The sequence below is a fragment of the Macrotis lagotis genome, chromosome 8 (assembly GCF_037893015.1).
Source record: "Macrotis lagotis isolate mMagLag1 chromosome 8, bilby.v1.9.chrom.fasta, whole genome shotgun sequence".
Classification (NCBI taxonomy): domain Eukaryota; kingdom Metazoa; phylum Chordata; class Mammalia; order Peramelemorphia; family Peramelidae; genus Macrotis; species Macrotis lagotis.
The window spans coordinates 55735701-55763159 of record NC_133665.1 but is presented as its reverse complement, the minus strand read 5'-3'; the positions used below and the strand labels follow the sequence as shown (position 1 = coordinate 55763159).

Here is a 27459-nt window from a genome sequence, read left to right as displayed (position 1 = left end):
AGTCAAGAAGATCTGAGTTCAAATCTAGACTCAGACACTGTATAACCCTGAGCAAGTCACTTAACCCCTACTTGATTCCGTTTCCTCATCTGTAAAACAGGAATAACAATACCTACCTTATGGTGTTTTTTTGAAGCTCAAATAAAATAATAAATTTAAAGCACATAGTAAGTGCCTGATACATAGTAAGCTCTATATAAATGTTATCTATTGTTAGCTCTTGGTGGCCAGAGGGGCCCTGAAGGCTTCCCTCCCCTCCTGTCTTCTTCACCACACAGCATATTCACTGGCAAAGCAACCAGACAGAAATCTCTCTGGCAGACCAAACTCATCTCCATCTGTTTCTTTCCTCCTGCCCCCCCCCCCAAATTCTGTAGCCCCAGTCCCATCCAATGCTGTTTATTTCTATGAAACGGAAGTAAGGCTGCTTGTAACCGATCTGACAAGGGGTTACACAATTCCTTATCTGTGACCCTTTGGTTGGGTGAGTCCAGCTGTTGGGGGAACAGCTGCCAGGCCCCAGGAAAAGCCCAAGCTGTCTTTCCCTTCATTGGTTGTCCCTCCCTGTCCACCCCAACCCTCACGAAGGGAGCCTTTCTGATACAGGGCTAGAGCCTGACTCATGCAGACTTCTAATGGGAAGATATGTTATGACTGGGCTAAACCTCAAATGACCTACTCTCTTTGTCTTTTTCTTCTTTAAATAGCCTATTCCTTATTCCCAACTCCATCCTTATTTTCCAAATCTTGGTGAGGAGAAACCTAGAGGGGGGGTGGGTAGGATAGTATGTAAGGGTAGGGTGTAGATATTTATAGTAAAGTCTAGTATCTGAAACAAGGAGCCACATGCTGTGAAGTGGTCTTTGGACTGAGATGAACAAAGCAGCTTCCAGTCTTTGTGCTAAAGACCAAAATGTTCCTTGGAAGCAACACCTGGAACTCAGGGAAGAACCTGAATGATGGTGTTTGTGAAGGCCAAAAAGGTACTCAGTTTGGTGGAAGGAATATCCATAGTCAAAAAGCTCAGTATAAATGGCTAATCCTCATGAACTCAAAAAGCAAAACAAAACCTAGAAGCCAAAGGGGTGGAAGGGATTTCAGATGTCATTTAGTCTAAACCACATCTGTATGAGAATTCTCTCTCTCTCTCTCTCTCTCTCTCTCTCTCTCTCTCTCTCTCTCACACACACACACACACACACACACACACACACACACCCCTCTGCCAAGAAGGCAAGCCTATTTAACTTTCGTATTGTTCTAATTAGTAGTCACTTTTCCTTTTTCTTCAAATCTAAAACTGCCTAATCCTTAAAGGATGTTAGAATTTGCACATACAAAAGGAAAGAAGTGGAAAGAACACTACTCAGTAAACTCCAGTGACTTCTTTCTGCCTTCACGAATAAATACAAAATGCTCTACTTGCCATTCAATGCCCTTCATAAGATAGCCCACTCCCCGACTCCAGGCTTCTTATACCTTACTTCCCTACACATACCTTTGATCCTGTGATACTGCTTTCTTGGCTGTTCCATGAACGAAACCCTCTATTCTCTCTGGCTGTCCTTCATTGGAATGATCTCCCTGCTCCTCTCTGATTACTAATATCCCTGGCTTTAAACCCCAATTTAAGTCCCATAGAAGCCTTTCCCAATCCCTTTTAATTCCAGTTCTTTCCCTTTGCTAATTATTTCTATTTATCTTGTTTGCTTTGTACATATTTGTTTGCTTGTTTCCTTCATTAGATCTTAAATTCTTTCAGGGGAGGGACATCTTTTACATATTTTATCTCCTCAGTACTTACCACGAAGATTGGCTCCTAGTAGGTACTTAATAAATGTCTCCAGGTTGATTGATTGATTGACCTGGAGTTACAAGATATGAGTTCTAGTCCCAACTTTTCCACTTTTGGTTTATGTGTCACCTGACCAAGTTACTACCCTTTCTGGGACCTTGGTCTGATCTTCTCTGAATGAAGAGGATTAGACTAGATGATCTCAAAAGTTTCACATACCTCCTGAATTCCATTTTTAGTGTTCTAAGATCATTTTCATTTCTAACATTCTAATTTTTAGGTTCTTTTTAGCTTATGATTCAATTTGTCTTCAAGCAAATACATCCTTTGGGTCAGTTTATCATCATCATCATCATCATCATCATCAATATGGGATGCAACTAGGTGCTGTGGTGATTAGAGCATTGGCCCTGGAGTCAAGAGGACCTGAGTTCAAATCTGACCTCAGATACTTGATAATTACCTAGCTGTGTGACCCTGGGCAAGTCACTTAACCCCACTGCCTTGCAAAAAAAATCATTGCCATCAAGTTCAAGTGTTAAAGGCATGGCCTCTAGAGAGAAATTTCCTTAGCAGCACCCTTGGGGAAAAATCTAGAGGATGGCCATAAATATAGCCTCTGCAGCCAGAGGGGCATTACAGATTAAAGTCACATTATATGTAGTATAGTGGATGATAGATTTGGAATTTCATTCTTTCCCCACTATTTTAGTGAATTATCCAGACAATATGGATCCAATAGGAAAGGGTTTTTTTTTCCCCTGGAATCTCTGAAAAGAGATTCCCTTCCAAGGAAGACCAGAGCAGCACTATAATATTTTTAACCATTAGGGGAATGATTAAAAAAAAGAGACTCACCAAAATGTCATGATATTGCTTCTTCAGTAGCCACAAAGTGTGTTTATTTTCTTTCTGGTGGAATTTAGATCACAGCTTATCATCAGAAAGGATCACCAGAGGGTGGAGAGAGGTAAGGACCACAGGAGAAACAGAGGCAGAGCTAAGAATCACCTGAAATATCCAAGGACTTCTTTGATAGCAACCCCATGATAAGTTCTTCCAAGGAGAACTACTATAAGTACTTTCAATGTTTTTTTGATCTCTGTTCTCTTCTGAGTCCTTTTCATCTTCTGCAGTTTCCATAGGAAACTCTTCTATGGATGGAGGCAGTCTTAGGGTTCTGCTGCTCATGAGTTATATCTAACTTATACCTAGCCATGAGTTATATTTAAGCCATAATTGAGGTTTCCTCAATCAAATTCCTGAAGGGGATATAATGAGCCCCAAAGAGAAAGTAACTGAATCAGATCCAAAATGCTAGAGATGGAGCAAGAGAGCACTAAATGTTGGAGCCTTTTCTGATAGCTAGTGAACTTGACATACTACCAAAAGAACTGAATCATAGCAATATTGATTTTTTGTGATAAATGAAAATAGAAAATATGAAGAAATCATAGCTAGTTGGAAAGATAATTTAAGGGTCTGCTTGGAAGGAACTAATAAAAGAATTAGTATATTTAATTTTATCTTGCACCCAAACCAAGAAAGACCATTATTCCCTGTGATAACTATTAATCTTGTTTTATAGGGTTCTTGATGGCTATAAATCAAAGGCAATCATGCAGATAATCATAGTTTATATGCCATTTTCCTTTATAGAAGTAGAAGTAACAGAAGTTCTCTGAAGAATTTGGTTAATTTCCTTCAAGCCAAGTCAACCTACATATAAATACTCCAGGACTTCATTGCAAGGGTCCACATAAGGTAGACAGTTAAATATAGATCAAAAAATAGGGTTTGAAGTTAAGAAATGAAAGAGGCCAAAAGCATGTTGGTGACTCATGAATACTTTTTTAAATGAGTATCTAAATGTTTTGGACCTGGTAAACATCAAACAGCATCACATAAAGTCATATCGACTGTATCTTATCATATATGGAATATCTGATTATTAAAAAGGAGTCCTTTATAAATTTACTAAATACAGCAGAACTGATGATTCCAAGGGAGAATAAAAGAGATTTGTGAGGCCTATATGTGGCAGCAGTACAGTTCTGAGAAGTTTGATTATCTGAGTAATTTTCCTTCTCTGTATATATTTGTGTTTTGTCTGCATTAGCCATGTGTGTACTTGGGTAGAGTACCTTGTATCAAGCTGTACTATAAACTGCCTAAGATTTTAAGTATAGAAAACACCAATGAGGGGATACCACTGAGTAATGAAGTTTGTGCCACAGGATCAGCAACCATTGTATAGTTAACAGTACTTTATGAGCCTTCCCCATTATTTCAGATTTACTTGGGTCACAGGACATAACAATAATTAGAGGTCATTAAATCCTAACTCCCAGATCTTATGGGAATATTAGTGATTGGCAGAAATCAATAGGGTCTGAGTCAAGAACCTTTCTGACCAAAAGGACAAAAAGTAAGATTTTAAAAAGCTATAGTCTGAATTTATATCAGAGTAAATACACCTAGTCCCACACTAGATGGGTCACCATTGTCAGTCAGTTAGTTAATAACCATAATACCAAACACAAAAACTGGGACAAGTTCTTGTAATGCTTTCCCAACCAAGATAGATTTCTTTTTTTAGCAGTAGTTTGCTCATTATGCCCTCTTTTTAATCTACAGCATTGACATTATCATGAGATTGAACAACAAGCTAAGTTTTTCTCACTAAGTAAAGACAGAAAGTTTAGTTCTGTATCCAAGACCCATTCTGGTACTTGGAAAACCCAAACAGAGCCTTTATTACTAATAATATGAATTGAAATTACTTGCTGAATAATGAATAAGTTGCTTGTATGTGCTAGTCAAGTGGATTTGAAGTCTAAGGGAAAGTAAAGAGCAATATGCTTTTTGGTAATATTTTTCAACTAACTTGCTTATCAAAAAGTCTTTCCTTTCTTTCCAATGTATATTTCCCAGAAGGAAAGCTCAAAGGTAGCAAATCATTAACTGAGAACATTTCAAATAGAAATGAGAAGAACAAAATACAAATGTGTCTGAGTAGAAAAAAGGATTGGGGGGGAGGAGAGAAATTTGACTCTCTAGTTCAACACTCTGTGGATGAGACTTTATTTTTATGGAACAAAACCACATTTGGAATGTTTTCCATAAAATGAGCAGAATGTGTGTGTTTCTAATCAGCCAGATTCTCCCAGGGCATAAATTATTCTCCAAGAATAAGTCTGTGTCTACTTCTAACCCTTGAACAAACTATTTAGAGTTGATTTGGGGTAATCAACTATCTTAAACCACTGACCACCACACATCCAGTCAGACTGGCCATGAGATTATTCTCCATTGGTCAGGAAGATGAGGGACAAAGAATTCTGGACTGACCAATTCCTAGCCTGGAGTTTTCATAGATAATTCCTTGGGAATCAGCATTAACTCTTTCAGGTTGCCAAAAGACCTATCTTTGGGAGCCCTGTAAAAATTATTTAGGTTTTTTTTAAAAGGGCCTAAAATAGTACAGGTCATTATTTCAATTAATATTTGCTTAAAATCTAGCTTTGATCAAGACTTGACTCATTATTCATAGTAGTTCTGTTTGTAGCGGTAAAGAATTGAAAATCAAGGGGATGTCCATCAATTGGGGAATAGCTGAACAAATTGTGACATATATATATATATATATATATATATATATATATATATATATATATATATGATGGAACAATATTGTTTTTTTAGAAATCAGGAGGAATAGGACTTCAGAGAAGTCTGGAAAAATTCACATGAATTAATGTTAAGTGAGATAAGTAGAACCAGAAGAACATTGTATATCTTACAACAACATGGGATGATGATCAACCTTGATGAACATGCTCATTCCATCAGTGCAATGACAATTTTAGGGGATCTGTGATAGAGAATACTATCTGTATCCAGAGAAGTAACTATGACATTTAAGCAAAGACCAAAGATTGTGACAATTTTAGGGAATCTGTGTGACAATTTTAGGGGATCTGTGATGGAGAATACTATCTGTATCCAGAGAAGTAACTATGATATTTAAACAAAGACCAAAGATTGTTGTCTTAAATTTTTTAAAGTCATCATATATGCCATAATTTTCTATCTCTAATATTTTCTTTCTTCCTTTTGGATGGTTTTTCTCTCAACACATTCAATTTTGATCTGTGCAGATCACGAAAACAAATGTAAAGAATATATCAGATTGCCTTCTGTTGGGGGGTAGGGAGGAGAGGAGGAAAGGAAGGGAAACAAACTGTAAAATTCAAAACCTTGTAAAAATGATTAATAGAAACTACTAATTTATATAATTGGAAAACAAATAAAGTATTTATATAATTAAAAAAGATGATTCACATGCCATCTCCTACTAGATTAGTGCTGACTCCCTTTTCCTCATGTTTCCCTGTATATATATTTATCTCTGATCAAAGCTAGATATTTCTTCCTCCTTGCCCCCCAAAAGAATGTAAGCTCTTTGAGATTAAAGACTGTTTTCTTTTGTTTTGTCATTGTAACCACAGTGCTTTTCATATGGAGTCTCAAAAAAATTATTTATTGAATTGGACCTACTATGTGAAGAATTCTATATTCAGGGCTTTGTGAGAGATCCATTAATAATGTGTAATTTAGTCATGTTGATATAATCTCCTCCATCATTACAAATCACAACTTGTCTCTAAGTTAGCAATGAAATCTAAAGAGTTGCCCTAGGTTATGAGAGGGCTTCCTGACTCTAACTATTGCATCCTACCCATTATGCTACATTGCATCTCATGGGAGAGATATAAATATTAAATAAAATTTTGTTCTCTAATCTTAATAGAGTTAACAATCACCTCCAAATGCCTTTCTTCCTCATAAGGAGTCATGTAAGAGAAATAGGCAAAGGAGGAGGTCACTAAGTGTAGAACTGGCACCCTATAGATGGGGTACTAGGAAAGAGGACTCATTCTGAGAGAAGAAAGAGCCTGATAAGAGGATGAGAGGAGCAGCAAGATCCAATCAGAGATATAGTTAGGTTGAAGAAAAAGCAAACACAAGAGGATCATTGTCACTGCATTCAAATATTGAAGGGTTGTCACTTAGGAGAGGAAGGAGACTTGGTCTGTGTAAGTCCAGAGGGTAGAAGGAAGACAAGAAGGAAGAAGCTGAAAAGAAAGTATTTGAACTCAATGTTAGGACAATTTCCCAATGATCCTTCTCCAATAATGGAATGAGTCTCTATACTATGCTGAGAATGCAGTGACCCCCTATCCTCAGGTAAGGAAGCATCCCTGGCTTGCTTCAAGGTTCCAATCAAAGCCCACCTTCTGCAAGTGGACTTTATTGATCTCTGCTCTTCCCACCCTGCCCCTCCAATTGCTTAATGATTTTTCTCAGATCATCTTTAGATGAAGATATATATATATATATATATATATATATATATATATACAATCTTTATTTGTGCATTATGTGATATTAATTTTTATGCAAATCATATTCTTTCTCCTCGATTAGAATGTAAGTATCTTGAAGGAAAATACTGGGGGTTTTTTTGTCTTTTTCTCCCCATCACCTAGCACAGTGTCTGGCACATCACAAACACTTAATACATACTTGTCAACTGATTGACAAAAAATTCCTTACCAAAAAAAAAAAAAAAAGAAAGATTGAATGACTTGCTATCAGGAAAACAGCAGGAAAAAATTCTGCTTTTGGGTAGAAGATTAGACAAGATGACCTCTAAAGTCATATGTAAGTAAAAATTGAGGGACCCTGTATTTTCTCTCTTTTAATGACCAGTCAAAACTTGGTTGGAGTCAAAGATAAGACTGGAAGGAGACAGCAGTAATTTGGACAAGCAAACTGATTCCATACTTCTGGGTTAAGGCTTCAAATTGTTCAGGCAATACTCTTCAGATTTTCCTTATCTTGTTCAGTGAATTAGAAGGCTTGGATTAGCCTCCATCTTCCTGATAATTGCAAAGCTCTTGTTCATGTCCACCAAAAACGACTCCATTGGTAGAATATCAAATTTTAATTTGAAGATTCCAAGTTCAAGTCCTTATTTTTCATAAAAAATGTGGCCTTTGTGAGGCAACATGGCACAGTGAATAGGATGTTGAATTAGGAATAAGAATATTTGACTTCAAATCCCTCTTCAGACACTTAGGAGATGTAGGACCCTTAGCAAATCACTTATCCTCATTGTGACTTAGTTTTTAATCATCGGTAAAATAGTAGGAAGGATAAACTAAAAGGCCTCTAAGGAGTCTTTCAGTTCTAAATCTATAATTTTAAAAATAAAGTTAAGTTGTTTCACACAACTGTAAAAGAAACAAGTTATGCTTTTCTCCCTTTATAAAGTTATCATTTTGCTTTCAAGGACAGTGATAAGACCCAATTCAAAATAACAAACATTGACTTTCGAAATCCTTCCTTATTTTATTTGGTTAATTTATGTTTTATAAGTATAATTTTTTTTCCTCTGAGACCAGCTTCACCAGCATCCCAAGAATCTTGGTATGTTGTCTCATCTTTCTCATTGTCTTTTATGTGGTTATTAGCTGTGTCAATGAATTTTTTTGGCCCATTCATTGTTCTGGACTTAATTATTAAATCTTTATTTAGGTCTGTGTCTTTTGCTTGTTTTCCCTGAACTGATTGTTATTTTTATTTTATTATAGTCTATAAAGGATGTTTCCTATTTCCAAAAACCAAATAAACCAACCAAACATTGAATGAAACTCATTTTTCTTCATTTCTTAATTAATCCAATCAAACATTTATTGAGTGCCTATTACGTAAAAGGACCTTTGGCTATGTTGCCATTAGAAGATAAAAATGAATAAGATGTAGTCTGGATCTTAACCTCTGGAAACTCACAATCTATTATATGTACATAGTGGATGGAAGTGGGAGAAGAAAGGGGAGACTTTGGAAGGGATCTGTTGTTTATTGCTGTTGATCAGTCCTTTAGTCCTATCCAATTCTTCATAACTCCATGGACCACAGCAATTCAAAACCATCTATCCTCCAATATCTCTTAAAATCTGTCTCTATTCATGTTCATTGTTTCCATGACACTATCCATCTCTTCCTCTGTCTTCCTCTTTTTCTTTTGTCTTCAATCTTTCACAACATCAGATCTCCAATGAGTCCTATCTTCTCATTATATGGGTCAAGCTATTAAAGCCTTAGTTTTAGTATTTGACTTTTCAGTGAATAGTTTGAATTAATTTCTTTAAGTATTGACAGATTTGATCTCCTTGCCATCCAAGGAACTCTTAAAAGTTTTCTCTGGCATCACAATTTAGAAGTATAGTTTTCCTAATAGTCTAACTATCATAGTCATATATTGCTACTAAAAAAACAATAATTTTTACTATACAAACCTTTGCCAGCAAGATGAGGTCTCTTCTTTTTAGTATGCTGTTCAGATTTGACATAACTTTCCTTTCAGGGATATAAAATTCTATCATTAGTTCCACTTCTCCCTCTATTTGCCAGGAAGGGATGGGACTAGTTGTCAATATCATAGGTTTGGGGGTTTTTTTAATGTTAAGTTTCAACCAGTTTTTACACTCTTCTCTTTCACCTTCATCAAGTGTCTGTTTAATTCTTCTTCAATTCCTACTATCATTTGCATATCTGAGATTATTGATATTTCTGTCCATAATTTGTTTGAATTCTGCTCCATATGGTTTTCTTGACAAAGATAATTTAGTGGTTTGCCATTTCCTTCTTCAGTGTATCTATCACCTTTTGTCAGAATTCTCCAGTGACCTCTCCATCTTGGGTAATCCTACACACAGAATTAATAGTTTCATTGAGTTATGCAAGCCCCTCCACCACTACAAGGCAGTAATCTAGAAGAGGAGAAAGAGATTTAATTTAATCCAATTTAACTAGCATTTGCTAAACCTTTACTACATGTTAGACTTCATACTAGAATTTAGGGAAACAAATCAAAGATAAGATAAGACAGTTCATACCCTCCTATCCTCAAGGAGCTTATAGTCTCCAGAAAGAGCCAGGGAAACAAAAAATAAAAAAATTTCTAAAGCACTTTATAATGTAAATGCATTAATCCAAATAATCCTATGAAATGAATAGTTTAGATATTATTATCCTCATTAGGTATTATTATCCTCATTTTATATATTTAGAAGCAGAGCTACAGAAGAGTTATATGATTTATCCAAGGTCACAAGGGTAATTAATGATAGCTCTAAGACCTGGTATCCCAAATCAAACAGTATAGTTCTTTAGCTGATCTGTCCATGAGCATTCTCCTTCCCTTTAGTCATTACATCTCCTCTCTTGCTTTGTTGTTCAGTCATTTTCAGTCATGTCTAACTTTTCATGAACCCCATGCGAAGTTAAGGGGAGTTTTTTGGCAGATACTGCCAAAAGTGGAGTGGTTTGTAATTTCCTGCTCCAATTCATTTTACAGTTGAGGAAACTAAGACAAATAGGGTTAAGTGACTTTCCCAGGGTCACTCAGCTAGTAAAGTGATACAATAAGAAATTCCCTTTTCAGAATATTATGACTTGATGGACAATTTGAAGGAATGATGTCCATCTCATCTCTTAGTCTATGCCATCCTCCACTTGTCTTAGTGCCAGATACCCCTCAGAGTTCATGTCATTCCTTCAAATTTGAAAAGGCAATTCCTCTAAGATTAAATCCCCCATGAGTCTCCATCTCTCCCTCCCTGGGAAAACTTTTCTATTTAACCACCTCCCAAGTGATGGATTGAAATCTCCTATTCATTCCCTGAGATTTCAGTCACTTCCTTCTGCCCTCTTTTTCATTCTGCAGCATCTCTTCTTGCTACCAGACCATAGTAGGAGGTTGACTATAGCTGGCAGTCAAATCTAGACCACAAGCTAGATTAATTATTTTACATTTTTAAAATAAAGTTTTGCTGTATTTTAAAATGGAAAAACCATTTTGATCTTAGTCTGTATACTGGATTTGGCCCTTAGATGGTAGTTTGCCAACTCTAGGATCATAGGAATCATTATCCCTTCACTGTTGACCCTGAATTTAGCAAATGTATATCACCCATTTCTTCTATCCTCAACTTTTCCTCTCCCTATTTATACCACCACCTACCCTGTAAAATTGTTGTTTAGTTCATGGAGTCTCAGTTCTGCTTATTCAAGTTGAGTTTTCTCATTTCTTTAATTTGTCCTTACTTGTTCAATTTTTAAAAAAATCTCCGGATGATCCCTCTTTTTTCCAACTCCAATAAATCATTCTTTCTTTTGGGCAGGTATACCAACAAAGAGTCTGCAATGTGGGATTCTGACAGAGTTCCTAAGGACAAATCTATGGGTCAGTTTGTTCATGTATTCTGGAAATTTGAAGTTCATGGGGAAGGTGTTTGGCAAGTGTGAGCATTCTCCTATTGCTTCTAAAGAATTTTACCTTTCTAAGGTTCTCTTCTTTTTTTTGTTTTTTTTTTTGTGAACTCGGTTATAATTGTTATATACCAGGCATTTAATTTCCCTTTTATAAGTTTGTGGGAATGGGGTACAATATCTAGTCTGCCAAATTGTTGGTCTCTGGAACTTCTAAGTATGCTTTTGAAGCTTACAAGAGCTTCAAGTCAATTTGAATGTATCTATCATATACTTATATATATTTTTATAAAATGTGTGTGTGTATGTGTGTGTGTATAAAACACACTACCTGATCCCCAGGTAAGGAAAGAAGTAAACAGAATCCAGTCATCCTAGGAGTGAAGATCAAGGATCTTCTAATGAGAAGAAATGTAAATGACTTGACTCTGCCTGAGTAACCCGTCTTGGTAGCTGGGGCTGAAAGGTTTGCTAATAATGGAAATGTATTGATTAATTCAGAGGAATTTTGGCCTGGTCAGTCTTATTCTAAAAAGTTATAAAATCAACAGTGGGAAATAGACAGCAGTTATGGCGTCCAGTAGCTACAACAGCATACCAGGGGAGTTTCCAAGCCACAAGAGGAGTAGGAGCCAGGCATAGCTGCGAGGGAGTTCCTGGACCATGATGAGGAGTTACAAGAAACAGAGCCAAAAAGCAGTGAGGCATAGAGCCACAGTGTGGAAAAGCAAACCTGGACCTCACCCTTCATTGGTAGGATGAGTCATGTAGATCATGTAGGTCCCAAACCTACAAGAGGGGAGAATCATTGTATTCTCTGGCAGCCCTGTGTTTTTCCTCCTGCTTGGGTGGGCAGTGGGGGAAAGGGGGGATGGGCAGGGTGGTAGGAAAGGCTTAGCACTAGGGTGTCACTTCATGTCCAGAGCACCCACATGGATCCCTGGGAAAGTGGGTCTCATTGGGGAAAGAGAGGTTTGACTTCCTAGCAACCCCAAGTTTCTTCTTTATTTTGGGGCTGAGAGCCCTCAAGCCCAGGATGTTGCTCTAAATTTGGAGCAACTGCTAGGACACTGGGAAAGGTGGGGATCTCCAGAGGGGAATGTTTCTTTAACTGTCTATGTGTTTGAGTATGAATCCTTTTTTTTATTCTCTGTTGTGTGTAATAAATTTAGAGTTTGGCAAGAGAACTGAACACACCTGGATAAGAACAGAATAAGTAGATTTCTGATGCTCTCAGGGGAAACTCTAGATGGGGGCATGAGCTAAAAAAGAGAAATATTAAGAAATCCCCCCCCCAAAAAAATTGAACATAGTCTGGGTAAAATCAGAACTTTAGTACTGGGCCATGGATTATATTGGTTTAACTTGATATTGCCAATGAATTAGCCCATTATTTATTGAACAGGTCAAATCAACCATGTTCTGTGGGTGTTGAAAGAAATAAGCAAAGGCATAGTCAGAGACAGTGAAGGGACATGTAATGTCCATGTTTTCCTGAGCGGTTTTTGAGATTCTCTCATGGACTAGAAATAATTTTAACCTTTTGGACAAAAACTCCTTAATAACACACCAAATTTTTATTATTTAAAAAAATATTCAGGGGATTCATTTTATTCACTTACTCAGACATACCCTCCCCTAGTCCGACTTTCAAGTCTCACTGTCAGGTGAAGGCAACTGTGGTTTTACAAGACCATAGAGAGAGAGAGTCTAGACATAAGTTCTTAACCAAAGGTCCAGGTAACAGAGAGAAGAGAGATTAATGGATAGATTTCCAGAGCTCAATGTACTTGAATGGGGGAAAAAATGAAATATGTCTTCATTTCAATATAACTGGTTTCTTTTATAATTTGTTGTATTTTATTATATACATTTTTAAATCTTATTATGAGAAAGGGTCTTTCTAAAGAGATACATGGTACAAGAAGTTTAAGGACTCTTGTTCTTGAAGATCATACTTGACTGCTTCAAATGAGTGATGATGAATGGGTATCTGTACTCCAGTGGCTACTCTAGTCAAGTCCAAAGGAACTCATCTGCAGAAGATTGGCCCTCGGGTAATAATTATTTTCAGTCATAAACAAAATACATGAAATGATCCCTCTTTGAAAGGAAGTATCATATAGTAAAAAGAACACCAGATTTGGAGTTAGAGACCTGAGTTCAATGGATCATAAAGATAGTAGACTTTAGAGGCTATTTAATTTAACCACCCTCATTTTACAAAAGAAGATAAGAGATAGGGTTGAAATGCAAACCTGGGCACCCTGACTCTAAGCCCAGTTGATTCCCAACTTTGTCCTTTTCTTTAGATCATTATTTGAATCCTACCTCTTCCACCTTCTACCTATAACTTTGGGCATGTCACTTCACCTCAAAGGTTCAGTTTTCTATTTGTAAAATGGAAAGATTTAGACTTTCAGACCTAAATTCATGGTACTATGATGCTCTGTATACAGAGCAGAGATTTTTCTCTCCATAGATGCAGAGTAGGTCAAAAATAAAATGGTTCAACATGAAGTGGAGGAATTTAAGATTAGACACCAGGAAAAGTTTTTTATTAACAGTTTTTGATCTTTTAAGGTGTTGAGACATTAACATATATTGCTAAGATGATAATAATTATGATAAAAACTAGCATTTCTATAGCACTCTAAGTTTGCAAAGCACTTTACATGTATCTGACTTGATCTTCACAATACCGCTCTAAGGAATATACCCATTTTATCGATGAAGGAACTGAGGCTAACAGAGGTTACATGACTGGTCCAGGATCACACAGGTAAAAAGTCTCTGAAACAGGATTCTTAATTCTTCCTCATTCTATCTACCAAGCCACACAGCAATCTCTCGGCAAGTTATAATAAGCTCTCTCCTTAGACAATGTTTAATAATGATTCTCTTTCTCCAATGCTATGGGTGGGTGACAATACTCCCTAGAGATAGAAGTAATAATTGAATAACCTCTAAGACTTTAGGACAGGTTAAATAACTATATTCTTTTTTAAAATGCTTTTTATTTATTTATTTTTCAAATTTATATTATATATATATATGTATATAATGATAATTTTAACATTCATTTTTTTAAAATTTAAATATTTTGTTTTTTTAAACTACATGTCATGGTAGTTTTTATCAATTTTTTGCAAGGTTTTGAGTTTTACATTTTTCTTCTTTACTCCTTCCCTTTCCCCTCCCCCTGACAGAAAGCAATCTAATATAGGTTCTGCATTTATAACAAAACTAAACATAGATCTAAATTGATCATTCATCATGCATTTTTGTAAAGTTTTCTCCCTCCTACTCTTCTCTACCCCCACCCTAAGATAGTAAGTAAGCTGATATAGGTTATAAATGTAAAATCATGTTACTCATACTTCCATATTAAAACTGCATTCTTTACAGCTGTTTTTCTGCCCCTGTTTTGGACCACAGTAAAACTCACTGTGACCACTTCATTCAGATCTTGAGGTCAGTACCCACCTGCTCTCATTTGGTCCATTATACTGTATATTCTCTGAACCTGAATCCTAATAAGGGACAGTCTAATAAATTCATACTGGCTCAAAAAATTTATAAAGCTTCAAAGCTATGAGAATCCCCAAGGAATTCTAAAGTAGGCCATACCAGAGGAGTAATCCCCTGTAAAGCATTCCAGAAGGACACAATGACAAGTTATCATCTTGTCCCTGCTTGAGAAGATCCTGATTCTAAAAGTCAATGACCTGAGGCAAGCCTATTTTATTTTGGAATACTGGCCCAGTGGATAGAGTGCTGGGCTTGGAATTGAGAAGACTCATCTTTCTAAGTCCAAAGCTTGCTTTAGACAATTAATAGCTGGACAAGCCATAAGACTTAACCACTCTGACTCTTAGTTCCTTCATCTATTAAAAAATATTTAAAGAGTAGACTAGGGGGGCGGCTAGGTGGCGGCTGGGTGGCGCAGTAGATAGAGCACCGGCCCTGGAGTCAGGAGTACCTGAGTTCAAATGTGGCCTCAGACACTTAATAATTACCTAGCTGTGTGGCCTTGGGCAAGCCACTTAACCCCCATTGCCTTGCAAAAAACAAAAACAAACAAACAAACAAAAAAAACCAAGAGTAGACTGTATAATACCTGGTCCATATTTATATACTTAATAAAAGTTTGTTTAATTGAACAGAATACATGATCTCTCTCAGATCCTTTCCAGCTTCATAAACAATGATCCCCAGAAGCTCAAATTGTCAGGAATTTTTTAATGATAGCCAACCAAAATCTGCCCCCTATAACAGGCACCCATTGGTCTTAGCTTCACCTTCTGGGCCAAAGAGAATAAATTTAATTGCTCTTCCATACAACAACACTTAAAATATTTGCAGACAGTGATCATGACTCCCTAAAGCCTTCTCTTCTCCAGACTAAATATTCCCATTTTCCCTAACTAGTCTATGATTTCTAGTCTCCCCTCATCATCTTAAATGCTCTCCCCTGAATTCTTCCAGCTTAATAGTATCCTTCCTTCAATATGGTTCATAGCAGGGTAGAGGGCAGAGGGGCTAAAAGATCACACCATCCTGTTTGGTTGCCAGGTCATTCTGGTGACAACTATGCCAGAATCACATGAGGAGCCAGTTGATATAACAAAGAGCCCTAGACTTACAAGGAGAATCCTAGGATCCCTCTTTCATCTGTAAGAAAAGATTCCCTCCAGTCTGGCTTTTCCTGGCATCCTCTTACAAACAATTCAGAAAACACCTGTTAAGGGCCTTTGGAATTTATTTTCTTGTTCCACCTTTAAGAGCTTGGTTTTCAAGGGCACTGAAAATTAATCAGTCCATATTCTCAAGAATATTACATTCTATCAGAAGAGATAACATGCAGATATAAAAGTATATACGAAATGCAAGAGAATATATGCATGTATAAGTTTTTATAAAATGCATGAGTATAAATGCATGCATAATATATATGAAATGCATGGCAATTTTGTTTGGGGGAGTGGAAGGGAAGATAATATGAGCTGTAAAGATCAGGAAGCATCTCATGTAGGACAAAGCATTTGAGCTGAACTTGGAAGGAAACTAAGGATACTAAAAGATAGAGGTGAAGAGAAAGTGGATTCCAGGAAGAGACAACCTATGCCAAGGTATAGAGATAGGAGATAGAAGTCACCAAAAGAAAAATGAGAAGGCCAATCTGGACATGAAGAAAAGCCTGAATCTATCCGGAAGGCAATGTGGTGCCTGAGGGTCATTTAAAAACATAAAGTAAAATTCTGATCCCTACTTTGCTACTTTTTTCCCTATGAATGATTGCACAGACACATCTTCCCCAAACCCAACAGTCACTATGTGATGTAATCCAGTATTAGTTTCTTCTGACTTACTTCCCACCATCCTCTCTCCTAGACACATTGACATTCCTGCCCTCCTACACCAAATAGATCAGGAGTCCATTCCACAGGCAGCAGGGAGGAAGGAGGGTCTGCAGACCCAGCCCCAAGCTGGGCTCAATGCCTAAAACCATCTTAACCTACTGATTTATTTCAGCCGTTTCGTCTTCCCAAGGTCTTTGAGCATTTGATGATTTTATTTCGATTGAGTACTTCACCATACCTCACCTGCTTTTCCACTCTCCAGGCATCCTTCTGAAAAAGAAGGAAATGGTGGATGTTTATTTTATCACTTTGCTCCAGCACAAAAGTTTAATAATTTAACAGTGGATTTAAAACAACCCCTCGTGGAGTCATTGGTGTTCTCAAATGGTTTTTCCCCTGGATCTTCATGTATGAGGTTTGCCCTGCCATGTATCACATTCTCCCTCCAAAGAATTGGTTTTGCTATTAAAACCTTGATTTTGCTAAAGATGACTCTACCAGTCCACCACTTCCCCAGCCAGGCCACTTTCTATTGGCCACTATCACGGAGCTCACAGTAGCTCACTGGTGATAAGTTCCCAGAAATGTTTCAGATGTTGGTCACTACCACCCCAACACAGCATGGAGCCATGGAAAGTGGATTGGGCTTGGGTCAGTCAGTCAATAAACATTGGATGTACCCAAACCATGTTAAATGCTAGGGATCTGCAGAAAGGAAAAAGGCAATTCCTGTCCTCAAAGAGCTCACAGTCTAAGGGCAGAGATATCTCTTGAACAACTATGTACAAACACAATATAAGCAGGATAAAATGGAAAAAAATTGGTAGAGGGAAAGGCACTAGAATTAATGGGGATCAAGAAACTTCCTACAGAAGGTCAGATTTTAGGTGAGACTTGAAGGAAGCCAGGGAAGCAGGGGGTGGGGTAGAGATAAAGAGGGAGAACAAAAGTAGGGGAACAGCCAGGGACAATTCCTAGAGTCAAAAGATGGAGCATCTTGGGCAAGGAACAACAAACAGGCCAATGTCACTAGATTACAGAGCACATGAATAATTAAGGAATCCTTGGCCATGAACCTATGATAAATGGTCACTTTCCCATTCACCAACTTATTGACCATGGGCAAATTTGTCCAAGTGTCTTGACCTCAACTTCTTTATCTATAAAATGAAAAACATAGGACAGATTTTTTTTGAGTTCTTTTCCCAATTTTCCATCATAGGGGAGAAAAGGTTTTGAATTCCAGCTCTGTCACATACTCAAGGTTGTGACCTTGGACAAGTGACAACCTTCTGGACCTCAGTTTCTTCATCTTTAAAATAAGAAAATTGTACTAAAAGAATTCTAAGAGCCTTTATGATCTTTTGTAATTATAAATTTGCCATTTAGTGGTTATGTATTATCCAATTGAGGAGGAGCCTATATCTCTCTCCAACTCGGTTTCCTTATCTATCAATCAAGAACATTTGATTTGAGGATCTCTAAAGTTTCTCACATCTTACTCCAGTGAGTCTTATACTGTTTCCAGCTGTTCTGCCTGGCTTCTAACTATAGAGAATATTAGAAAGCTTACATTCCAAAAGGGTCATTCATGTGGTTGAGGCCAGTTTCTTGTTCCCATAGGATAAATTGAAGATTTGACTCCATCCATCCTACAGAGAAAAGAATAACAGCCAAAGCTCCCTTTTCTATTATATTTTATATAATATATATATATATATACTATATATATCATACTTTATATATATATATATATATATCCATAGATACATATATGTATACTTGAAAGTTTTTGCCTTAATAACAATCCTGTAGCACAAGCGATACAAGAATTGCTGCATTCTTCTTCTCATTCCTCTTCCCAATTCACAGAGAAAGAAATTAATGCCAGAGAGGATTCATAGACTCAGAGCTAGAGAGAAGTTTAGAGATCACCCAATCCAATCCCTTCATTTTACAGGTGAGAGAAACTAAGGTCTGTAGAGTTATCACTTACCCAAGAACACACAGGTGCCTTAAGCTCATAGATCTGGAGCCAGATTGGACCTCACAGGTCATCTAGTTCAATGCCCTCACTTTATAGATGAGTAAACTGCAACCCAGGGAGGTTGTGACTTGCCTGAAGTCACCTAGTAAGTAAAGTATCAAAGTCAGGATTTGAACTCAAATCCTCTTACTCAAAATCCAGTGTTCTTTCCAAAGTATCAGACTGGTTAGACAAGTTACTGGCTCAGAAATTCAGCAGATAGAACTCAGGACCTGGAGTCCAGAGAACTCTTCTTCCTGAGTTCAAAGCTATCTATGACCTTAAGAAAGGTACTCAATCCTGTATGCCTCCATTTCCTCTTTTGGAAAGTAAGTTAGAGAAGGAAATGATGAACCACTCCAGTATCTTTACCAAGAAAAACCCCAAATGGGATCATGAAGAGTCAGACACAATTGAAAAGACTCAATCATAACAAGTATTTATTAAATACTTATTATGTACCAGAATTTGCATTCAAATATAAGCAAAGAAATTTTTAAAAACTCTTTACCCTCCAGGATTTACATTCTAATGAGGGAAGGCTGAAAAAGGGAACCTGAAAAGCAGTTGTTGGTGATTTTTTCATTTTTTTATTTGTTTGAGGGCTTGGTGACAAAGTTTAGACATAGTCTAGAGAATTAAAGATAGCTTGGCTGGGTTCTTCCCCAAAATGACAGACCTAGGAAGACCACAGTAATGAGAAAACTCGGTTTCCCTGAACTCTGCACTCCTTTTCTGAGTAAAAATAGTCTTCATTCCCAGACTACTTTCCATCCTTAAGGGCTAATCTTTGGCTATTGCTTGCAGAAAGGAAAAATCAATTCACACATTTGTTAACTGTATTTTTATTCCCAGGACTATTTTTGCATTTAAGTAAGACATTGACCTTTATGGACTTAATGAAAGCATGATTGCTCTTTGCAACTGCGTTCAAATGACCTAAATGTTAGAATTCATCCCAAGGCATAGCCAGGCTTAACACACATATTTTCCTTTGCTAGCAAGCCTAATTGAGCCAGAAATCAGTAAATATAGAGTCTGGGGGACAGAAGATGAAAGGAAACTCTAACTTTTAGATTTTCCCCCACTATGTAGAGTGGGCTGAAGCTCCGTAGAGTCATTATCCTTGACATTCAAAGGCTCATACCTGGAAGAAGTCATCAAATTTAATACCTTTAATTTATAGATAGACCGACATGAGTCCAGAGATTCCAAGTGACTTTTCTGTGGTCACACAGGTAGTAGAGAAGTTATTTGGGTCTAGACCTTCAGAATTGAAACCCAGACCTCTTTCCCTTTCACTTACCTGTGCCAGAACAAGTCAATTGTATTTAACAAACATATTAAAATATTGTTATAGGCAAGTATCTTTACTCTCAGAGGCTTAATTTCCCCCACAATCAAAAAAAAAAGAATTTTGAATACAGGAACCAAGGTCCCAGATCTTTATAAATTGATAAAACTTTTTTAAAACTAAAATGAACTTTTAAAAAAAAGCTCTCAGTTCAATAGATGAGAAAACTCGAGCCCAGATAGGTTAAGTGACTTATCCAAAGTCACACAGGAAGTAAATAAATGTCAGTTCTAGGATTTAAACCTCTCTCTTCTAATTCCCAAAATCAATTTAAATCTGCCAAAAGAACCAATTCTTAAATTTCCAGCATAAACATTTAGACCTTGGAAATCAACAAATGTTACAGATCAGGGCTTGATTTATTGTTTTGTTGATTGTCTAGCTTTGAAAAAAATGATGAAGAAACAATAATACAGAGTATATTTTCTTGCTATTCAGTCCTATTCAACTCTTCATGAACCCATTTGAGATTTTCTTGGCAAAAATACTTAAATGTTTTTTTTAACTTCCTTCTCTAGTTCTTGTTACAGATGAGGAAGCTGAAGCAAACAGGGTTAAAGTGATTTGCTCAAGGTCACATAATTTGGAAGTGACTGAGGCCAGATTTGAACTCAGAAAGATGAGCCTTTTTGACTTTAAGCCTTCACATTCTACTTCACCTCCTAAATACCTATAGGTTATGTTTAATGTAGATTAATCTTCTTAATACAGAAAAAATGTTCCCATGACCCAATTTTAAATTTAATCTGATTGTGTAAAATACAGATTGAATTAATCTGTTTGATACAAAAAATGTATACATGGCCCTCTTTCAAATTTAATCTATATCAAATATAATTACATTAAATTTAAAAGGGGGTCATTTGTACGATTTTTTATGAGAGTCAGTTGTTAAACATTTACTAGGACATCCCTGTTGCTCTTTCCCATGGCTCTTTCCCTGGTCATAGATTCAAACTCAGCTGACTGAATCAAAGGAATTAAATTAAAGGAACATTCATTAATTGCCCTAGGCAAATGACTGCCCCTCTCTGGGCCTCAGTTTCTTTCACAATAAATACTAGTTGATATTTATATAGTGCTTTAAGCATTTCATATATATATATATAATATATATATATAATCTCATTTTTTTCTCTTAATAATCAAACTATTTATCATCCCCATTTTATAGACAAATTAGTAAATGTTTGAGCTGGAATTTGGACCTAAGTATTTCTTTCTTTAAGTAGCCAAGCTGATTCTATGAACAAAAAAGGGTTTTTTAAAAAAACTTTAATGAATTTATTAATTTATTTTTCTAACTACTTGTAAAGATAGTTTTCAACAATCATTTTTGTAAGGTTTTGAGTTCCACATTTTTCTCTCTCCCTTCCTTCTCTCCTCCCTCCCCTTGAGAGTTATATATGGATAACTATGTTAAACATATTTCCATATTGATCGTATTATGAAAGAAGAATCAGAACAAAAAAAGAAAAAAAACCACAAAAAGGAAAAAAAACAAACCATAAAACAAATTTTTGATACAAATTGTTAATGAAAATAAGCTTTATTACATCAAGTAATAAATACATACAAAGATGCACATCAGTTTTAGTCATTTATCCAGATTTTTTAAATCATTCTATGGCAAACTCAAGATCTGAAATCTACCAGTCTGTCTGAAAAGTAACTGTGGGTTCTTCATTTTTTAGTAGGCTGATCAATCATCTGTATTTGTAATTCATGCATTTTAAATTGATTTCAAAGCACGAACAATCATGCAAAAGCTCACACACCAAAAACAAAACAAAAACAAACCCACGTTCTTTATTTTTTAAAGCAGGGCTCATCATGTAGCCCTAACTGGGAGATACCCAACTGTCAGGGTATGTCAACACAGTTGGCACTGATTTGTGAAAAAATCTTTAAAGAGTTATTGGAGATTCTGGAAAAGGTGCAAAGAATGATATTTAGGTGGGTGGTTTTAAGTGTATTCAAAGGAAGAAAATCCAAGATCGGGGTTAAGTTAGCAGGGCAGTAAATTAGAGTTGGCAGCAACAGAAGCAGAATTTTCTACATGCATGGTCTGGACTCAGTATTTTAAAAAAAAGTGACCTAGGTTGCTAACTACATATAATGGAAATCTTAACTGCAAAATGACCTCCTATTCTTACAGACTGTGGTGGGGATGGGAAGAAGAAAAGGGGAAAGAACCCAAACTTTTGGACCATTCAACAGAAGAGATTGATATGAATGTTTTAAAAGTCACCAGAGGAATAAGTGTTAGTCTTTCTTCTTCACAAAGAAATGGAAAACTTTGGAAGTGAAGTGGGAGGCTAGGATCTTGCATTGCGTTCAGTCTCTGCCAGGCATTCCCGGACTAATCCTCGAGCATGAATGATGCCTCATTTTAGCTTCTCCATGGCACTTTTGCTCCCTGCATATGTGGGTCTGATCTCTTTCCCTAGCTCTTCGATGACAGCTACAAGTTCTGCATATTTGCTTTGAGGTACCTGACTGCTCCCTGAACCCTGGGTATAGCCCAGAGATAGGGGTCCATAGTCATTGATCAGCTGCCGATACTGGGTAGATGCCGCCATGCTGGCGGGAGAGTGGACACTCCCAGCCGGGGCCAGGGGGGCACCCACCGTGGGCTTGTAGGACATGCCGGCGGCTCGGCGGCCTCGGCGAAGATGGCCATCACTCGGCCGGACCCCCGCGACGCGGCCCATCGCCCCCCGCGGCCAAAACAAATTTTTAAAAGCAAAATAGCAAACTTTGGTCTACATTCAGACTCCATGGTTCCTTCTCTGGATGTGTATAGTATTTTCCATCACAAGTCCTTTAGAATTGTCTTTGATCATTGTACTGCTGAGAGAAGCTAGTCCATCGTGTTTGATCATCACACAATGTTATTGTTAATGTGTACAATGTTCTTCTGGTTAGGCTCTCTTCACTCAGTATCAGTTAATGAAAGTCTTTCCAGGCGTTTCTGTAGTTCAATCACTCATGATTTCATATAGAACAAAAGTACTCCATCACATTCATATATCATAGTTTGTTCAACCACCCCCTCAATTTCCAATTCTTTGCCAAGCAAAAAGAGCTGCTATAAATATTTTTGTACCATATGGGGTTTTTGCCTTTTCTTATGATCTCTTTGAGATATAGACCCAGTATAATAAATTGCTGGATCAAAGGATATGCACAATTTTATAGCTTTTGGGGCATAGCTCCAAATTGCTCTCCAGAAAGATTGGATCAGTTAGCAACTCCACCAACAATGCATTAGTGTCCCAGTTTTCCCACATCCCCTCCAACATTGATAATTTTCCTTTTTTCTCATATTGGTCAATCTGATAGGTGTGAAGTGTTACCTAAAAGTGGTTTTAATTTGCATTTCTCTATTCAATAATGATTTAGAGCATTTTTTTCATAAGACTATAGTTATAATTTCCTCATCTGAGAACTGCCAGCTCCTATAATTTGACCATTTATTGATTAGGGACAAAAAAAAGAATTTTTCAATAAATAGTTGAGATTTCTTCCTGAATAGGGGCATCAGATGTCACTTCAGTATTTCAATCCACTCCCCAAGGAGGCAATTGTTGTTCAATGCAAACTGATTTGCTCAATGCAAACTGGGTTTGGTTCTGTTTTTTTCTCTTTAAAAAGTCTCTTGATTTATTCCCTTCCTAACTTCTCCCTACCTCCCAAACAGCCTATTAAACATATACACACACACTTGTGCACACATATACATACCTATATAAATACACACATATATACACATATACAAGACATAATACACACACACACACACACACACACACACACACACACACACACTCCCCTCTCATCTGTGGTCTTCTCACCTTTTACCAAGGTGTGCAGAATCCTGTGAGTCTAGGACCTAGAGAAATGCCTGCTGCAAAAGATTCAGCAACTGTCTCTGGGGAAGAAGGCTTTTTTTAAGAAAACCTTCCCTCCCAACACCCTCCACTCCCCTCATCTCAGATCCTAAAGCTGAAATGAGATGAAGCAATGGCATAAGGGGAAAAGAGTGCAGGTATAGAAAACAGATCCATCGCCCAAGCTGACATAGAAGGATTTATAAGCATTTGCTCCAGTCAAGGGGGCAAGATGGGGGCAAATCTCTGGGGGGGATATAGGGGAAAAAGAAACCTTATCCCCAAGACCTGGAAGTCTACTTAATGTGAATCGAAAGTCCTATGAAGCTGGTCTGTCAATCAAACAACACTGATAATATAGAGCAGAAAGAAGTCAGGAAGCAAAGACAGGAGACTGAGGCTTGAGGTATATCCTGACTCTTCTGCTTAAAAGCTGTGCGACTTTGAAAGAACCATTTAATCTTCCTACGTCTCATTTTCATCAACAGTAAAATGAGAAGATACCCTGAAGTTCCAAATTGTATGAGCCAGTTCCAAGTCTTCCATTAACATTCTGTATCCCAACAGACAAATCCCTTGAGTCAATGTGACCAAAAGAATGTTGGGTCTGGATGGGATTAGAGGACTTGTGTTCAAGTCATATCTCTTCAGTTTACCACCTGTGTGACCTTAGTCAAATTATACAGGATCTTTGTTCCTCATCTATAAAATAAGAAGACTTTTAAGGACCCTTTCCAGATTAAATTTTTGATCCTTCTCTGAGTCTATTTCTTCTCATATGGAGTATTATTTCCTATCAACAGTGTAAGATGGTTGGTACAAGTATCTAACCAGTTTACAGATGAGGTATTGTTGTAGAGTGCTGTTTTCATCTCAATTCATGCCTCTTACTCTTTTTCCTATATCATATTTAACTCAGAACCAACACTAAAAGACCCTCTTAGAGAAATCTGTTTATATTTTAATAATGAAATTCAGACTGTAAAATTCAATAGGGTTCAATATTGTATAAAATCTTGCTAGAATGGCATCAGTGGGGGACTCATTCCCCTAACTCACCCCGGTACTAACATTTGCCTAAATATACTTTGAACCAGTGCCATTTTATATACTGGGGGCACAAAGGCAAAAATAAAACAGTCTCTGCTCTCAAGGAGCTCACAGTCTCCAGGATAAGACAAGGACATAAGCAATAACAATCATATCTCTATAACTCCATATGATATAAGAAGTATATTTATCCAGAAGGGCAACCAGGTGGTTCAGTGATTAGAGTGTCAAACCTGGATTCAGGAAGAGTTCAAATCATCAGCCTCAGACATTTCCTAGTTGTGTGACCCTGGTGATGTCCTGTTTGCCTCAGTTTCCTCATTTGTAAAATGAGTTGGAGAAAGAAATGGCAAAACCACTCCAGTATCTTTGCCAAGAAAATTCCAAATAGGGTCATGAAGAGTCAGACATAACTGAAACAAATGAACAATATTCATTCATCCTATGAAGTGAGTAGTTACAGGTATTGTTTTTTCCATTTTATAAATGAAAAGATACAGGTGTGGCAGTGACTTAACTAAGATCAGAGAATGGCAGAGCCAAGAACCTGATGGGATTCAAGCCTGTGACTTCAGATCCAAGTTCATTCCCCTGTACAACAATGCCTTTCATCCTAGAATAACTTAGGCATAAGTGAGGAAATTCTAAGGTGCCATAAAGAAATATAAAAGTGCCAATGAGGTCCCAAGTAAAACAAGACCACTTTCAGCTGAGGGTTTCAATTCTGTTGTCTCTAACAAGCTTCCCCTTGAATGTCAGTGGGGAGACTTCAAATGAAGGAGGGATCATAAAAACTGGGTCTTAAGCATCTGCCAGCATAGATTTGTGATGTCATATACACTGCATATTGTGGATCCTTCCTAGCTTGATTTAGGCCATAGCTCCTCTAGAAGATCCCCTTTTTTTCATTGCTTTATGACTTATTGAGGCAAGACAGACAGACAGAGAAAGAGACAGAGATAGACAGAAAGGAGGGGAGGGGATAGATATGTGTAAGAGAATTGATGAATTTTTCTCTCTCTCTTTATACACATATTTCCTTCCCTCCTTCTGTCTATATGTATATATATATATATATATATATATATATATATATATATATATATATTTATATAAAGAGAGAGCATTTCATCAATTCCCTTATGTTTATTAGAATCTCTCAGTTTAGCTAGACTGATTCTTAGACCTGTCATACCTAAATTACCTTGTAATTGAGTTTGTGTTCCCCTGACATAGCTTTTAACAAGAGTGGTATAGAGTAGAGTGATAGAGGACTGGGAATCAAGAAGTTCCATATTGGATCCTTAGGCTCAAACACAAGCTGTGTGGCCCCCAGCTACTTTATATGAGGGAGCTGGGCTTAAATAAGCTCTAAAATTCCCTCCAGCTCTATGATGTCATGAACCCAGTGTCCTCTACACAAGGCATTGGAGGATGACTTTGGAGCAGTTTAATATTCAGTATTTGATGGGTTTTTTTTACATAAAACCTATGATTCATTGGGGTAAGTAACTACTGTTAAGGAAAATTCCTCTTCTCAAGCAGACTGGAAGAGCTATACTACCAGCATATGCATGAGTTACTAGATTTGAGCCCAAGTCTTCCTCATTCATGGTCAACTCTCTCTTCACTATCCAACCAATAGATAAATTCTGGAAATTTAGCCACACTAATTCTGTCCTAGATTTCTAACTGGCCACAGTAGAGAATGACCACAAGGAGTCCCAGACTGCAGCCCAGAGAAAAAGATTAGATTGGGGTTTCTTTTCTATCACCAAGGTTGACTTTCTGAGATGCACCAGCAGTTTCTCAAGACTCAAAAAGGATGTGACAAACGGTTTATCGCAGTGACGTGATTACAACCCTGCTGTGATCAGAAACTGGCTTTGCTGACACTTGCATTCACACCCCCACTCACTTCCTCATAACATCAGTTGGGTTTCTCTGCTCATTAAGATAAAGAGAGAATGGGATTCATCTGCCAGCACCTCAGAATGGTGCCATTTACTGCTTTGTCTGGAGGGGAGGAGTAACCCAAGAGTCATGGACTGTCAACACTGGAAGGAACCTGAAAGGTCACCTAGTTTAGCCCTCTCCCTTGTTGAATCCCTGAAAGGATGTCACTCAGACTCTTTGGGAATGCTATCAGTGATGGGGGACTCACTACATGAAGGTAGTTAAGCAGTTCGTGGTTAAAGAACTGGGCTTGGAATCAAGAAGTTGTTGTTTTGCTGCTGTTCAGCTGCTTCAATCATGTCAGATTTTTTCCTAGCAAAGATGCTGGAGTGGTTTGTTATTTCCTTCTCCAGTTCAATTTACAGATGAGGAAACTGAGGCAAACAGCATTAAGTGACTTGCTCAGAGTCACATAACTAGTAAATGCCTGAGACCAGATTTGAATTCAGGAAGATGAGACTTCTTGACTCTAGGCCCAGCACCTAGCTATTTCTAAAACCTTGTATGAATCTATGAACATCTAGGCTCTTAAAGAGAGGGTATTGTTGCTGTTCAGACATTTTAGTCATATCCAATTCTTCATGAACCCATTTGGGATTTTCTCAGCAGAGATAATAGAGTTATTTGCTGCTTCCTTTACAGCTCATTTTATAGATGTGGAAACTGAGGCAATAGGGTTA

General features: G+C 37.3%; 1 pseudogene; it reads right to left on the bottom strand.

Moving 5' to 3' along the window:
* Window positions 1-21803: 21803 nt before the first annotated feature.
* Window positions 21804-22528, bottom strand: LOC141494809 (cyclin-dependent kinase 2-associated protein 1 pseudogene; annotated as a pseudogene).
* Window positions 22529-27459: the final 4931 nt, after the last annotated feature.